Source organism: Vicugna pacos, unplaced genomic scaffold (genome assembly GCF_048564905.1).
Source record: "Vicugna pacos unplaced genomic scaffold, VicPac4 scaffold_103, whole genome shotgun sequence".
NCBI lineage: Eukaryota > Metazoa > Chordata > Mammalia > Artiodactyla > Camelidae > Vicugna > Vicugna pacos.
The window spans coordinates 2,209,542-2,226,298 of NW_027328783.1; the positions used below are offsets into that span (position 1 = coordinate 2,209,542).

General features: G+C 49.7%; 2 long non-coding RNA genes across 2 annotated transcripts; one reads left to right on the plus strand and one right to left on the minus strand.

Moving 5' to 3' along the window:
- Positions 1-24: 24 nt before the first annotated feature.
- Positions 25-6,193, minus strand: LOC140694728 (uncharacterized). Its single transcript, XR_012070341.1, has 4 exons — positions 6,035-6,193; positions 4,396-4,646; positions 1,150-1,279; positions 25-298 (listed from the first exon to the last, which is right to left on the minus strand). It is a non-coding gene; the product is annotated as an uncharacterized lncRNA (long non-coding RNA).
- A 229-nt stretch (positions 6,194-6,422) lies between these two features.
- LOC140694736 (uncharacterized) lies at positions 6,423-15,865 on the plus strand. The gene is made up of 4 exons (XR_012070351.1): positions 6,423-6,630; positions 11,680-11,766; positions 15,167-15,295; positions 15,646-15,865. It is a non-coding gene; the product is annotated as an uncharacterized lncRNA (long non-coding RNA).
- Positions 15,866-16,757: the final 892 nt, after the last annotated feature.

Genomic DNA, 16,757 nt, shown 5'->3' on the forward strand with positions numbered 1-16,757 from the left:
GCACTTAAAGGAGAGAGGCTGGAACTGGTATGGAGACACGCCCGGGTATGAGCCCGGGGGTAGGGTGAATGGGGGGTGGCTGGCTCAGGCTGACGGAGAGGAAGACCCTAAAATGACCATACTGGGTGGTGGAGGGAGAATCAACTTTGAAGTCTTGCTGGTAGGAGGTGAGGCAATACAGAGTTGGTGGTCCAGGTGCTCCTGACTGAGGCAGATGAGCAGGGAGGCCAGGGTGGCAGGCACTGCTAGGAAAGGATCTGGGTTTTCTAGGTGCTCCCAAGAGAGGAGGAGCAGTGATCTGAAGGTGGAAAGTGAGCACAAGGAGGTCAATCCAGGCACCTGATCAAATAGGGGGGTGTGAGGGGGCAAAGCGTCAACTCCAGAGATGGTGGCCCAGGAAGCAGGGGCCACAGGTGAAGTGAGGGGAAACTCAGAGAAGAGAGGGAGAAAAGGCTTCTGGGTGTAGGGGGAAGAGAGGCCCCAGGACAAAGGAGCACAGAGGCACCGTGATGAGGATGGACAGGCTCTATGGTGACACTGCAGGGGTGGCTGGATCTTTGTCCTGAGGGCTTAGTTTGGGGGGACTACTGACCTCATGAGGAACCCCTCTCAGCAGCCTGGACAGAGGCTCTCGCTCCTGAGAGCTGTGTGGCCACCACTATTCCCAGAGGGGCTCTGCCTCCATCTTCTCTTATCAGACTTTCCTGCCCAGCCCCCGACCACCAGTGAGGGAGCCTGGGCCTCGCAGCTGCTTCCCATGGAGGGACACAGGCTCCTCGGAGAAGCAGGCTGATCTTACTTTTCTCCGTAACCTAGGGCCTAGCAAAGCGCCAGGCCAGGTGTGGGCCATGTAGGGGCTCAGATACTTACCAAACTAACTCAAAGCAGTAGAATAGCAGAGTAGGAGGAAGTGGCCACTGAGCTCACAGAGTTCACTGCCCACACCCCCATTCTACAGATGAGGAATCAGAGACAAAGCGGTGAAGTAGCCTTGGCCAAGGTCACACTGCTCTTAAATGCTGGCTGTGTTGGGCATGCCAAGTGATGAGCTGCAGTGAAGGGGCTGAGAGGGGGCTCTGGGGCCAGACAGCTTGAGTTCAAGTCCCATCTCTGCCATTTATTAGCAGTGTGATTAATGAATGTCCTTACCTTTAAAGTGGAATTCATACTGGTGCCAACTCATTGAATTGTCGTGAAAAGAGCGTTCCTGCAACAACAGGACAGAGTTCTCTAAGGGTTTGCTGTTGCTTTGTTTACTATTATTGTCACCAAGTGAACCCTGAAATGAAGAACAAAGGCAGCAAGAATTTTTATTTTAAAGGATTTTAAAATCCTCTGATGAATGTTTCATTTCATCTATTCAAGTTTGCATTTGACCCTTATTAAGGACTACACAATGGATGACTTTTGACGCAATCTTGCTTCATGTCTTTAATTCTCACTAATGACACAGGCTATTTAACAGGCAGCAGTTTCTTTTCCAGGAAGAGGGACAAAAGGCTAAAAATGACTCAGTGTCTCTCGGTCCCCAGTGAGTTGGTTCTGACCTGCCAACCCAGCTTTGGGGAAGTGCCCGCTCCCCCTGGGTTCGCTGAGCTGCCCCGCAGCCTTCAAGGGGCACTATATCCCCACACGAATCCAGTCTCTTGGTTCCTATCTTTGCTTCAGATCCCTCAAGGACTGCCCATGACCCAGGGCCCCATCTGCCCCACCAACCTTGGCTGCTGGACTCCAGGACACTATCCTGGGTCTCAACCATCCTCTGTTCCTATGACAGTCCCACTATTCTACATTTTGTCCTTCATGTGTGGGCTCCTGTGGCTTGCCACACAGCAGGGGTCTCCCCGTCCTCCACCTTGGGTAACTGCATTTTCCTGCATGGTGCCTAGCGAACCCGTGTGGAGGCAGGAAGAACACAGAACAACAAGTGCTCAGAGGGGCTGCCTTTCCCACTGCAAGGGCCCTAGAGAGCTTTCTCCCAGCTGGTTATTCACAGGCACTGAAGCTGTGGAATCTCGATCTCACCAATTTAAAGGGCATCATCACTAATTACAAAAGCAATCATTTCTTCAGAAGCAAAAGGAGAAAAGACTTTGTGTTCCCCACCTCCAACTTTTTTCCTCCACCTTCAGATGTTCCTCATCTCCGGGCAAGGGTAGAAAGCAACTCACAGAATATTATTTTTGAATGTTTTTTCCCACTTTGAAGATTGCTTTCCCAGTACCGATGAAGGCTAGAATGGTTTAGCTTTCCAGGACTGAGTATTCAGAGGCTTGGGGGGGGGAGGTGAGATAACTCAGCAATATTGAACCTAACAGAGACATTAAAGGTTCTATTCTAACCAGAAAGGAAGCAGGACGCTATAGAAACAGGAAAACCATAATTGGAAATGCAGTAACGATTTACAAGAGAATAAACTTAAAGATGTAAAAATGAAAAAGGACATCAAAATAAAAAAATGTGGGAATGGGAGAGGGGAGCAAGAAAATATAAATTTTTTTCTTTTTTTTTTCTTCGTTATTCTTAGGATGTGTTGGAGCCTACGTGATTATTAGTCTAAAGGAAATAGATATAGTAATGGATTGATATATTTGAAGAATAAGGTAACCACAAATCAAAAGCATACAATAGAGTCGCAAAAAAACCAAAAAGAAACACTCAAAATGGCTTAAAGACTTAAATATTAGACAAGACACTATAAACTTCTAACAAGAAAACATAGGCAAAACACTATTTGACATACATCTCAGGAATGTTTCCCTAGGGCAAACTAAGCAACCCAAGCAACAGAAATAAAAGCCAAAATAAATAAATGAGACATAATTAAACTTATAAACTTTTGCACAGCAATAGAAACCATAAGTAAAACAAAAAGACAACCTATGGAGTGGGAGAAAATATTTGCAAAACATGAGACTGACCATGGCTTAATTTCTAGACTATATAAATAGTTCATACAACTTAATGAGAAAAAAATAAACAACCAAATCCAAAAATGGGCAGAAAAACTAAACAAGCAATTCTCCAATGAAGACACACAAATGGCCAATAGGCATATAAAAAAATGCTCAATATCGCTCAATTATCAGAGAAATGCAGCTCAAAACTACAATGTTATCATCTCACAACAGTCTGAATGGCCATCATTGAAAAGTCCACAAACCATTAATGCCGGAGAGGCTGTGAAGAAAAGGAAACTCTCCTACATTGTTGGTGGGAATGTAGTTTGGTGCAGCCACTGTGAAGAACAGTATGGAGATTCCTCAAAAGACAAACAAAACAAAACAAAACAAAAAAACCTTATCACCTAAACCATCAATCCCACTCCTGGGCATATATCCAGAGGGAACCTTAATTCCAAAAGATACCTGCACCGCAATGTCCACAGGAGCACTGTTTACAATGGCCAAGACATAGAAGCAATCTAAACGTCCACTGACAGATGACTGGATAAAGATGTGGTATTTAGATATAACAGAATATTACTCAGTCATAACAAAGAAGGAAATAAGGCCATTTACAGCATCTTGAATGGAACTGGAGATGATCTCAATAAGTGAAATAAGTCATACAAAGACAAGTATCATATGATATCATTTATATGTGGAATTTTTAAAAAATGTTGCAAATGAACTTATTTATAAAACAAAAACAGACTCACAGACTTATAAACAAAACTTAGGAGTTTGGGATCAACAGATAAAAATTACTATATGAAAAACAGACAAACGACAAGGATTCACTGTAGAACACAGGGAACAGTATTCAGTATCTTGCAACCTATAATGGAAAAGAACCTGAAAAAGAATAGGCTATGTATATGTACAACTGAATCACTATGCTGTATACCTGAAACTAACAAAACAGCTGTATATCTGAAACTAACAAAACATTGTAAATCAAACACATTTCAACTTAAAAAAAATTGATAAGCTCTAAATAACTTTATTCGGAGAAAATCTTGAACTCTTCCTTCTTAAAAAACTTAAAATGGGTAACTTGAGCAGGACCAAATTATACTGGATGGGCAGTTACATATCTTCTCTAGCACGGGTCCGTTGCTACACACACACATTGTGTTTGCCTACAGGTAAGAACAGCCCTGAGTGCACAGGGAGTGAGTCCTTCTGGGACAAGGCCTCAGTGGCAGTGGCCTCCTTGTCACCGCTCCATCTCACCAGGAGGCCAGGGTTTTGACAGGTGAGGGGACATAGAGCTCATACATTTCAAATTGATTTCCCGAAAATACTATGGAAAAACCAAATTCACCTGCAGTGTGGGAAACATGAGCAGGGCCCCTAAGCAGACAGACAAGCCCAAAGTAAGATGGCCCGATGTTCAGATCAGAACCAGGACAACGACAACCTGGCCCCAGTTAAATGACCACCACCTCACCTGCAATGAACTGCTCGTATTCAATGTCAGGGATGTTTCTATTGAGACTTGGGAGGTCAAAGGAGTCGGACCAGGGAATCCAGACCTCGTTGATGTCGGGGCTCTGCCAGTGGTAGAGGTGGCCCCAAGGGGATAGCACCAGTACCGGCTCCTCCATCTTCAGCAGGGTCTTCAGGAGGAAGGCAATGTGGATGCAGACGTTCCTATGGAGGCTGATGCCCTCTGGAGGGTTCAAGTCACACAGAAGGTACCTGGCAGGGAGCAAAGGAGAGCGGGTCTTCAGGGCCAGGCCTCTGCAAAGGAATCCTGGCTTAGATAGAACAGATACAACGGGAATCCCTGCATAGCCCATGGCCTAGACTCCAGAAACATTCAGCAGCTTCTGGTTTATAAAGTGGAGGCACTGCCCACCCATCTCCATGTGGTCAATTACTTCAAGTCCGGGAACAGTTGCGGAAGAAATCTTGGTGTCTGTCTAACACCACTAAGCACCTGACTAGCACCTGAGCACCCGTTCCCCAGGGGCTCTCAAACTTCTTGTTCTACAGAACCGTATACAATCTTAACAATTACTGAGAACTCCAAAAGGCTGTCATTTATGTGAGTTAAATCTATCAATATTTCCTGTGTTATAAGTTGAATAAGAAGTTAGAAAAAGTGTATGAATTCACTTAAAAATATTAACAATCTACTGTATGTTACCATTAATACTCTTAAACTAAATTTAATTCTATTTTTCAAAACAAAAATCATTAGTGAGAAGAATAGCAGTGATTTTAATTTCTGCAAATCTCTTATGGACTGGTGAGAGCTGAATTCTCCTATCTGCCACTGCATTCCCTGTTTTGTGATATCACAGGCCAGGGTTTCCCTGCAAAACCCCACAGGAACTCGGGAGAGCAAGAGTATGCAAAAGGCAGGTGACATCCCGGCGTTTCTTTGAAAATGGTCTTGCACCTCAGTGGCCTTGGATACACTTTGATAACTGCTGCCCTATCCTAGGCGAGACTCTTCTACACTAGAGCCAGGCAAGGGTCCTGGATTCTGTAATTAGTTACGGCCACCACAACCCTCCCTTCTCTGTGTGTTTCTCACAACCTCCATTACTGCAGATGAGGATGTAATCCTCAGCCGGGGCCTCTAATCCCAGAAGACTGCTAAATTCAAGAGAGAGCGTCCAATCTGCCATCCCTACATCCCGCACAGTTTGAGTCAAGCCCTAGATAACTGCTTACCGGCACTGACCCTTGTCTTACTCCTGAGGTTGACAGAAGGAATCAAGATCTGGATGGGACTGAAATTTCCCTGCAGATAAACAAGGCTGATAAACAACCCCATTCCAACATCTGATTCTGGGGCTCTTCAAAACCCGGGTAAGGCCCCGCTTCATCTAAGATGGGTCCTCCGCCTGCCCTTCCCGGGGGGTTCTGGGAGGCCACGGCCACCAAGGGCGACCCAGACTCGCGGCCCTAGCCCCAGGGCCTGATGGGGAGGAAAGCTTGAGGCTGTGCCCAAGCCCTGCCCCGCCCCGCCCCAACACACTCCCAGGCACCACAGCCCTCCCCGGCCAACACCCCTACCCCGATCCCATCCCGGTTCATGTCCACCTGCCCCGCTGACGGCGCGGAAGTACGTTTACCGTCTGTGGGACGCCGCCCCAGACAGGATGTCGGCCGCCGACTGACCAGGCCAGAACTAGTCGCCAGGCCAAGCAAGCCGCCATCCCCAGCAGCAAATGCCGCCATGGGTCCCAGGCAGTTACACACTTCCGGAGCCCGCTCCCCGCCCCAGAAGCGCACGCTGGCCTGCGCGGCGCGCGGTGCCTGTAACCATGGTAACGCCGCGGGGCCCTCCCCTAGCGCTTGCGTCGTGCATCCTCCCGAGTCTAGATGTGTGAGGGCAGAACTTGCGGAGCCAATGGGAGCCAGGGCGCGGCCAGGACGGGGGTGGGGGGAGGCTTTTGGGATAGCTGGGCGGGGCCGTGGAGGGCGTGGCTGCGCGGAAGTCGTGACCTGCAGGTGTCGCCGCCCGGAGGCTGGGGCGGTGCTACCACCAGTGGGCGGGGCAGAGGGGCAGCTAGGCAGCGGGGCAGCGAGGCAGCGGGGCGGGGGCACCCTCACATGTCCCTGTGTGGAGATCAGCCGGGGCTCCGCGGCCTCCGATTGCACTGGACGTGGACCCAGGCTACCGGTGGGCGAGAGAGAGGGCTGAGCCCAGGCACGCACGGCTGGCCAGGTAGGGCACCTGAAATGCAGATCCGCCAGGCCCGCTGCCGGCCTTGAATACGCGCTGCTAGGCAGTTTCCAAGAAGAAGGGATCTGTCATAAGATGGGAGGTAGGGCTGGGGTGCCAGATGCCGGGTTGTGTGCAGTCTCAAAGGAGAGCCATGGTGAGAGGGAGCAGAGCAGCCCCTGTGTTGGCGGGGCTGTTTGGGGTATAGGTTGGGGGTGGTGTGTGCCTTGCTCTATGGTCCCCCAAGAACCCTCATTCCAGAGCAAAGTGCTCTTCTCCCCCCGCCCCTCACTGCACTCCCTGCCTTCCCCAGCACCACCTGGGATGTGGTCATGTCGGGGAAGGGATTGCCCAGGGAAGGGGCTCATTCAGGGGCAGGGGCAGGGGCCACTCAGCAGGGATGCTGGAACTGACTGCGATGAGGTGCTTCAGAACTCCCCTGGGATGGGTTTCTAACTAGTGGGATGGAAGGGCCTCTCCTTCCTGGGGTGCAGTTGGGGGAACTAGATCCATCATGAATGTCAGCCCTGAAAATGGAGGTTGCGCTACATCCATTCCTAGAACGAAAAATCAGGCCTCTCCAGCCAAGGTGACTCAGAAAGTCATTCAGCAATGTTCGGGGTCCCCAGTTTAGGCTTTCAATTAGAGCTGAGCAGCTCAGGAGGCCAGATCCCTGTCCGTGGCTCCAGGAGTAGGTTTTCTGCTTGGGGACAAGATCCTCACAAACACCTGTGTCTTTGTGGGTCACTCCCCTCTGACAAGCTGGGAGGCAGGGTGCAGTTGTGAGAAATCGTGTTTCCATGAGTAGAGGACCACCAAGTGGTGGGGGCACAGGAGACAGTGAGAAAAATTCCCACAGCCTTTCTGGAATCAAAAAACTGGCAAAGGTGAAAAAGTGTATAATTTGTTTTATTGAACAGGCTGCTTATGTACGTTTGGAGGACCAGGTTCAAGGACTCTGCACCCCTCCAGGACAATACCCTCAAGAGAAGAACAGACAGAGTAGGAGGAGATGTGGGGTTTCTCCCACGAATGAGGCAGAACAGGGATTTCTGCAGATATGCAAGGAGACCCCGACCACTGAGCACGGGGTTACAAACTCACGTGACCCCTGTCGTGTGTGGCTTGGGCTCTGGGTCTGGCCTGATCATGTATTCTTCCAGCTGAGTTCCAGAAACTCAGAGGGTAAATTTAGAGGGGCTGCGCTTGGAACTCGGTGTGGAGACGGAGGGTCCTTTACCCTGAGTCTCCTCAGCCTAATCACTGTAGCTGAGTTCCAACACCACCCAGGCCCCCAGGGTGGCCGTGGAGGGAGAGCAAGCCTGGCAGGTGACCCAGGGGTCCCACTGCTGTGCCCCTCCCTTATCTTTGTTCCCTATCACCCCGGAAGGTGCGATTGTCTCATGTCATGGTGACAAGCCTTCTCTCTTCTCTGTCAGATGGGGTCCCCATCCCTGCTCAGTCTTCTCTCTGCATGGATGCTGAAGGACCAGGCTCACTTGAATTTCTGAGCTTGAGCAGTAAGGTGGAAACAAAGAAACCAATGGAAACAAAGAAACAAGTGATTGTGGCAAAGCTCCCCACCACAGAGAAGCTGCCCTGAGTGGAAGGGAGGGTGTGGGCATGCCCGTTTGTTTCCTGTCTCCCAGTGCTCTTTGCTTTCTTATTGCAGACCTGCATGGTTACAACAAAATAATCTGCAAAACTGAAAATATTTACTCTCTGACTTTTACAGAAAAGGCTGACCAGCCTCTGGTTCCCGTACCGGTCAAGTGATTGGAGTATCTTTCTAGTTTGGAAACATCTAGGCAGGCCCAGGTTTGCAAAATCCTTTAAGAGTAGTTGCGGAGTTTTGCTTCTAAACATTTTGACGGCTGTACACTTCTGAGCTGAGGTTGTGCTGTGTAATTCTGAGCCGGGATTTTCTCAAACTGTTTCTCATTTCTTATACCGGACACCCCTAAATTCCAAGGGGAATGGGATGTTAAGGAAGCCATGGAGTTTAGGAAAAAGATACAGATTTCATTTCCATATAAGCATCGATGTATCTCCATCCTAGGCAGTATTGGTTCTGTAGGATTGATAGGGGAACTAAATAGCAGCCAAATTTATAGAAAATAGTGGGTCATTGGGTACACAAGTTCTTCTTTTCAACATTTTGGTAATGTTTGCAGTTTAAGATGACCATTCCTGAGAAACAGGCAGCCACTTAGAATGAAATTGTATTTTCCCTGAACCATACTCAATTTTTATTTCATAAACAGCAGGAAGGGCAAACACACCTCCAACACTTGGGGACCTCAAAGATAAAATGTAACTTTCTGAGAGCACACTCCCCTCGTCTCCCCTTGCTCTTTTCACTGTCCCATTGTCCCTGAAGGCTCTTTCGTATCTTCTGCTCATGACTCCAGTAACTTCCTCCTCTTTCCTCAGCTGGTAAGTTTACTTTTCTTCTTTGACCAAGCAAACTGAAGCCAACAGAAGAGAAATTTCACCAGCAACTCCCAGCACATCCGCTCGCCTTCTGATGTCTGTAACCTCACTCTCGCTGCCCCACCTCTTATTACAGGTGACATCGAAAGCCAGAGCATTCAAAAGTCTCCAGGGGGGCCATCCATCCAATCTTCTCTGGGCTGTCACTCCCACATCCATCCTCTCTGTCACTACCTGATCTATTTTTTTCTCCTGCTAGTTGTCTCCTATCAGTATATAAAAGTCCATCCTCTTAAAAGGAACAAACATCACTCCTTGACTCTAATTCGCACCACCAATTGCAAGCCTATGTCTTTGCAGCAAATCTTTTATGAGTAGTTTAAACTCACTGTCTGCATATTCAGTTGAGCCATCCCCTTTTGCACCCACTCTGGCTTTTCCCCTGATCCCTTGCTGTATGGAAACTGTTCTGTCAAGGCCATCAGTGACCCCACGTTGCTAAATATAGTGGTCAGTTTTTAGTCTTCATCATGCGTAGCCCTTTGGCAGCATTTGACCCAGCTCTTCCATCCTTCCTTCCCCGTGTTCCTGCTTTACTTAGCCTCCAGCCCATCACTCTGCTTTCAATCCACTGGCTGGTCTTTTGCCAACGTCTCCACTTTTTTCCAAACATTTACTACGAATGTGCCCAGGAGTTGGGTCCTGGGTCTCTCCACTATCTCTCTGCTATACTTTTGGTGGAAGCAACTAGATTTGGAAATTGACATGCCATCAATTTCTCGATTTGTTCAAAACTCCCTGATTGGCCCTTTCCATTTGGAACTCTCTCCCTGATACTCATATTATTTTTCTTTCATTCGTCTTGCTTTCACATTCATACGTATGTTCTACTGTGTAAATTACTTTTCCAAATTTTAAATCAGTCCATAAATATCATGTAAAATGCTCAGATCTCTATTATTTCCACTAAGATGCTAATTCGACCATAGAAAATTTTTGCATTTCTGTATTTATGACAATAAAGTGAATAGTATTTCTACAAGCCTCACAGATAAACAGTGTGTTTGTTTGGGGCTATTATGTAACATGAAATAATGATACATCAACATAGTCCTTTTTCATTTAATTTTATGTAACACCAAGATGAGGTTTTTGCACTGAAGACTGGTATTATTGAAATTTTACCTACGTTATGGACAGTCAGTTTCTGTGAAAGCCCTCATTTCTCCCCTTTTCTGATATATTTTCCATTTGGATATTATAACATATAACTTGGAATGAAATAAAATTACAATTTCATTCACATAATAAAATTAATACATTCAAATTATATATTTTAATGTTAAAAAGAAAGAAAAAAAAACCCCAGACTCCTCTACCTATTAGGCATTTCTGTGGCAATATCTAATAGACTTCTTAACCATGACATTGAAGAACTGAGCTGATTCCAGCCCCTTTCCACCTGCTCAGCCCCATCTTGTCCCATCCCCTGTGGATGGAGAGGACATCCATCCCATTTTCCAGGTCCAGATGTTGGAACCATGTTCTTTCTCTCTCTTTCTCTTACACACACACACACACACACACACACACAGCAAATCCAGCTTGTTAGAAAATTCTGGCTACTCTGTCTTCATTAACCACCTACTCCCTGTTCCCCACCCTCCTAGGAGCCACCTTCAGCCTCTTCCTGGACACCAAATAGCCTTCTTCTTCCATCTTTGCTTTTCTACAATCTCATCCACACAGAGTCAGAGGGAGCCTATAAAAGCATACATTGAGGGGGTGGGTGTAGCTCAGTGATAGAGCACATGCTTAGCATGCATGAGATCCTGGGTTCAAACCACAGCACCTTCACTAAAATAAATAAATTACCCTCCACCCACAAAAAACCAAAACAAAAGCATAAATTGGACATCACCCATCCCATCAAAACTCACCAAAAGGGTCACCATTTCATTAGGAGCCAAAGTCGTCCCAAAGTCTTCGAGGACCCGGCGTGTTCTGCCTCTCCGTGCACACTCTTCCCGTCATTCTGGGGGCCTCTGGCTCCAGCTCTTCCTTATTCCTCCGGATCTATGCTGCTTCAAGTTCATTACTCTGTGAGATCTGCCAGGAATGCCTTATTCCCTCCTGCCTGCCTCGCACCCCACCACCAACACCTGAGTTTGCTCATACCACTCTTATTTTTCCCCAAGCTCTTGCTACCCCCAACATGCTGCCTGTTTCCTCTGCTAAAACTCTGAGCCCCCAGTGATGGGGAGTCGTGTCTATTTTCTTGACTAATAAAGCCCAAGAGCCTTGGGATCGGGTCTAGTTACTAGATTCCCATATGTCGTAGGAGCTTATACAGATTTGCTGAATGAATGTAGAGGTCCTGGTCCAATCTGATGGAGCACTTGTGTGTCCTGCTGAAAGAATAACTCTCCTTTCCTCCTGAGGGGGGTGACCACTTCCTTGGTGATCAAAGGCAATATCTATTATCTTTATGCTGCTAACATTAGGCGGGGAGACTGGGGGATCGTCATTTATATTTTAAAATTTGATTCACTCTGCAGATTGTCTTCTGTCTATATACCCTTTTGAGAAACCATTTATGAGTGATCATTCTTCCATCAGATTGAACAGGATCCAGGGGGAAGTACCAAGCCTGTCCCATCGGTCATCCTGTGTGTCATGTCCTGTGACCCAGTGGATGCTCAGCACGTAAGTGAACCGACAGGAGTGAGTGAAGAGATGGGAGCATCTCATTATTGTTGTGGCTGCACTCTGTTCGATGCCTTGAGATTTGGGGGTTTAAAAGTGCGAAGGGGAGAGGCCAGGTCCTCTGTGCTCTTCCTGAGTGCCCTGGACTTACCCATTCCCCCAGCCCCCTCTGGGCAGCCAAGACCAGGAGCTGGGCCACCAACGATTGTGTTGATCAATAATCCACCTCACCCAAAGTACGGGGGTATGAGCGGCCAGCACAACTGGTTGTAGACTCTGGAGTCAGGTCCTTGGAGGAATTCCTCACTGAACGATGTTTTGGACCTTTTATTTTTCTCTATAGCCTCCAGCTGAAGAAACAGATTACCTTAGATACATGAAAGGTGAGGACACATATTATCCCCATGAAGCCCAGGTGGGGATGGGAGTCTGCTGTTTGTACAGCCGTTGGGCTCGTGTTGCTTTGGGCATCCCTGTGCCTGAACTCCTGCAGTACACTCGGTGGTAAGAACGGGGTGCCTGGTAGGGAGGGAAGCAGGTCGGGAGACTGCACAGCTGGGGAGACGTTAACTTGGGGTGAACGGGAGCCGGCTGATGCATGGCATCTCGGTGCAGAGAACTCTCCACACTCAGAGAGGTTCCCACTCCCGCAGGGTCCCTTTGATCAGGGTGCTGGATTGTCAGCAAAGCAGGGTCCCTGTGAGGATCATGGTGCCTTCAGGCAGTGGGAAGTGAGGGGTCCAGTGTCACTTACATTAACTGTGCACCCGAAGCCAACCCCCGTATCTTTCAGCCTGTTTCCTAATCTGCATAACTGGAATGATGTTAACCATCCTGAAGGTTCGTTGATGGGCTGGGACACACTAGAAAGCCAGGAGCTGGAATTCCTCTGTCCCCTGATTGTTAACCTTCCTTGCCACTATTTGCTCTCACAAGCTCAGTCTCTCTGTCTCTCTCTCATTCACTTGTAATTTTCTCTCCTGCTCTGGTTTCATTTGATTCCCACCCTCCTCCCAATCCCCAGATGAGTGAAATTAATTTCTGTGTGTCAGTTCCAAATTCCCAGGAAAGATGCTCTGTCCCCTCTGGATTGGTTGTCCAAACAATCAGTTGCAGCCAGAGGAGTGAGTCCCTCTGTGACCAGTGGAGGGGTTCTGCCCAGCCCCCAGCCACCACTGTGGGAGCACATAGCTCTCCGAGGAGGAGGTACTGGCTGTGACTTGGTATCACTAAGTGTGAATTTATGTCTCCTCTTGCCCCACCTTCATCCTCCTAAACAAAGATGAAAATTAAACACTCTCGGGATTTGTGTCATGGAACACTCAGGGATCCATGGGGCTAAGAGGGCTGGATTCCCTGCTGAGTGTAAGGGGATACAGTGACTCCCCAACGAGAGCCTGTAAAGGGAACAAAACTGGCCCCACCGTACACTTAGGGCTCTGAGTCCACGTGACGTTGAGCCAGGCTTCTGACTACAGCTCAGAGGTCTGGTCCGACCAGGTTAGTCTTTGAAACCAACCAGCTTTGGATTCCTCAATCCCTCCCTGAGGTTTTACCTGAACCACAAGCTTCTGTATCTCTGAAGACAGATGATGAGGACCCTTCACGTAAGGCATTTGCACAGCCCTGTGCGGGAATTTGTGCTGCACGGTCTGCCCAGCGAGCTGACCGAAGTTGGTATTTTACTGATCTTAGAAATAATCTGGTTTCCTGATGCACTATTTCACTGAACAAGCAACAGAAGCCACCTCTGGCTGATAAAAGCAAAAAAGGGACTTAATGAAAAGATACTGGGAGGGTGCATGGAGTGGCCTGGACCAGAGCCAACCCGGGGGCCGTAAGAGATGTTGGGGAGCCACAGGCACCAGGCTGGGCAGGGTGCTACCGGGCCCCCTGCTGCCCCAGCAGGGACCCCCCCTCCTCCTGACCCTCTACCTCACTGCAGGTTCTTGTCCCGGCAGGGCCAGGTCACACTGAAGCCACCAGCACCTCAATGGGGAGTTGGCCCCGTCTCAGCTGAGGGCATGCCCAGTGTGGGGAGGTGCCCAGTTAGAGGAAGGCGGGTCCCCTACTATTCCGAGTTAACATGAAAGTCAGTGCCCATCACTCAGGAGAGCCAGGCTGGTCAGACTTCATTGTGGTGACTAGGCCGTCTGAGTTCACTTATTACTTTTTAGGTTGGAAGGCCCAAGAGGGAGAAAAAGTGGAGGTACTAGTACTTATTTTATATTTCCCATGTACCAGGTGCGGTAAGCAAGCCACTTCAGACAAGGCCCAGAGCAACCACGTAAATAGTCCACGGAGCAAGTCGTGCAGTCAGGCCTCTGCAGCCCCGAAACCCGTGTCCTCATCAGTTCCGTAGTTACCAGTGGAAGTTGTAGGGATTTATGGGACTGTGTGCTCCTGTGGGGGCTGGGATGTGTGTGTTTAAATCCAAATCTTCAGAAACTCGGCTAGAAACACAGCCACTGACTTTCTGCATGGAGGCAGAGGAGGGGAGGCTTCCAGCCTCTGGTCCAGCTTGTGAGGAGCTCAGAAGTTGCTCCTTCTGTACTGAAAACATTACCAGAGCTGAGGGAGCTGAAAACCAACTGCTCTTCTTAGATCCACAAGAAAACAGGGGGAAAGCTGCTCCCAACACAGAGAGGCAGCCGGGCAGGCTTGGAGAGTCACAGCTCCCAGGGAAGGACACGCTTTTGTAAGAACCCAGGGGTCAGGCAGATTTAACAGGTCCCTGAGGCCAGCTGGAGGCTCAGCGTGGGGAAGTCTGAGTGTGAAAACTCCAGGGGGCCAGTCAGAGGGGCCCCCTACTCTTTTTCATACATTTTACCTCCAGGACCGTACCCTGTTCTCAGAGTGAAGATCATAGGAAAACTCTTCATGCTTCCTGCCAGGAAAGGAAAAAATAGCTCTATTGAAATACACCCAGAACATTCTCTTCCATTGTGGGGGGTTGTGTTTTGCTTTGTTTTTTTTTTTAATTTTTAGTGAGAAATTATTTTACCAGAGCCTAACCTACCTAGGGGAAGGGAAAAACCTTCTGTGTCACCCAAATTGGGGTGGGGGGGAAGAGACACACTTGTGGAGGTCACAGCTCAGGGCACAGGCTCAATGAGAATAAATCACAGGACTACAGATGCCCTAATTTGTCCCACTCCCACAACACCTTACCTCCATATCAGTAGGGCCCCTGTGCAATGACAGGAATAAAATTAAAAGAAGTAAATGTCTCAGGAGTGTCTAAGGAAAACCCAAAGACAGCGGGGAGATGAAAACAAGGACACACAGGCGGCTTTAGCCTCTCGCACGAATAGCTGTAGCAAACTACACACAGCCAAGCCCCAGTAGATAAACAGAAAACCTCACAGAAGAAACTGTTTATTTTGGTTCTCTTACCCAGTGCATTCCATGGTGCATCCTCGCCTAGAATGGAGTGGAAGCAAGTCCATCTCAGAAGGGACATAACTGAAGAGGGATGGCTTTCCAGACTCTGAAGGGCAGAGAGAGCACCAGCCTGGGTTAGAGAAAGGTGAGGGGTGGGGTAGGGGGTGGGCTACCTTCTTCCCCAAATAAGGAACCTTCCTGGGGCCAGCAGAGTTGGAGGGAGGGCCATGGGGTGGAAGCAGCCAGACTTCTTCCTGAGAAGTGATAGGATGCCTCTAAGGGACCTTTCAGGTGCCCAAACTGGGTCCTGAATGTGGGAGCCAGTCGGTCTGCCTCAGAGCCCAGGACAGAGGTGGGCACACAGCAGGCCGTTCTTACTTGGCCGGATCCATTTCACTTCTCCGAAGCCCTGTGTAAAACATGAAGCGTGGACGGCCTGGTGAGCACAGCTCTGCCCTCAAGACCGGTTTCAACTCCTCTCTTCCCAGAAAACAGCATCTCTGAGCCCGTCCTGGGTGACCTCACAGAGATCACCCTAGTGGCCCAGGCTAGTGACCGGGAACATGTACCTTCCTGCAGCCAACCACAGACGTCCACTGATGCATCATATACTGGCAAAGATGTGAGTCCCTTTGCATTGGTCTAACAGCAGAGACTCTGCCACAGGCCCAAGAGGTGGTGTGTGGGACATGCAGGGGTGCAGGAGTGTACGCAGTGCAAAGGTGTAAGTGGTGGCAGGGGTGCAGGGGCTGTGGAGGGTGCAGGCAGTTCAGGGGTTTTGGGGGTGCAGGCAGTGCAGATGTGCAGAGAGTGGCAGGGGTTCAGAGGTACAGGGAGTGTAGGGGTGCAGGTAGGTGCTCAGGCACGTGGCCAGGATCAGAAGGCAAGTGCACATCCTCGCAGTCAGCCTGACCCCGGGAGGCTATTGCAATGGTTTGGGGCGGCGGCGGCGGTGGCGGCGGCGGCGGCGGCGGCGGAGGGTGGGAGGCTGCACGGGGAAGCCGGTCAATTTCTTCTCCTCCGTGCAGCCTGGCCTGGGGGGTGGGGCGGTTAGGTCCGGGGGCGGCGGCAGCGGCAGAGGAGCGAGGCGGGGATGCACCTGACGAACTGGTGGAATAGCAAGCTGCCTTTTCCTGGCTGCCGGGCCTGGGAGCGGCGTCTGCTGCCCCAGGTCGCCGGACACACCTGTCCCACTCAGCTTGCTGAGTGGGGAGAGTGGAAGGTGACATTAAGGGGCGGGGCCCACGGGGGGAGGGGTGCTGCCACGGGGTAGCAGGTCAATTCGCTCCGCTCTCCCCCGCGGGGGAGCCTGGGAGCGGCCTCCGCTGCCCTAGAGGCGGGACGCCGGTCTCCAGGTGAGCTAGGTCCTGGGAGGCGGGGGCAGCGGCGCCAGGGGGATGGGGGCCGTTCCAGGGAGCTGCTCCATTTCTTCTCTCCCCCGCGGCCTGGCCTGGGGGCGACCTCTGCCGCCGGAGATTTGCCTGAGGTCCGATTCCAGGTGAGCTTGCTCCTGGGAGATGGGTGCGGTGCGGTCAGGGAGCTGGTAAGTTTGTGGTTGCGGAGATAGGAAGGCTTCCCCGCAGTAGCTTGTGGATTAGCTCCATGTC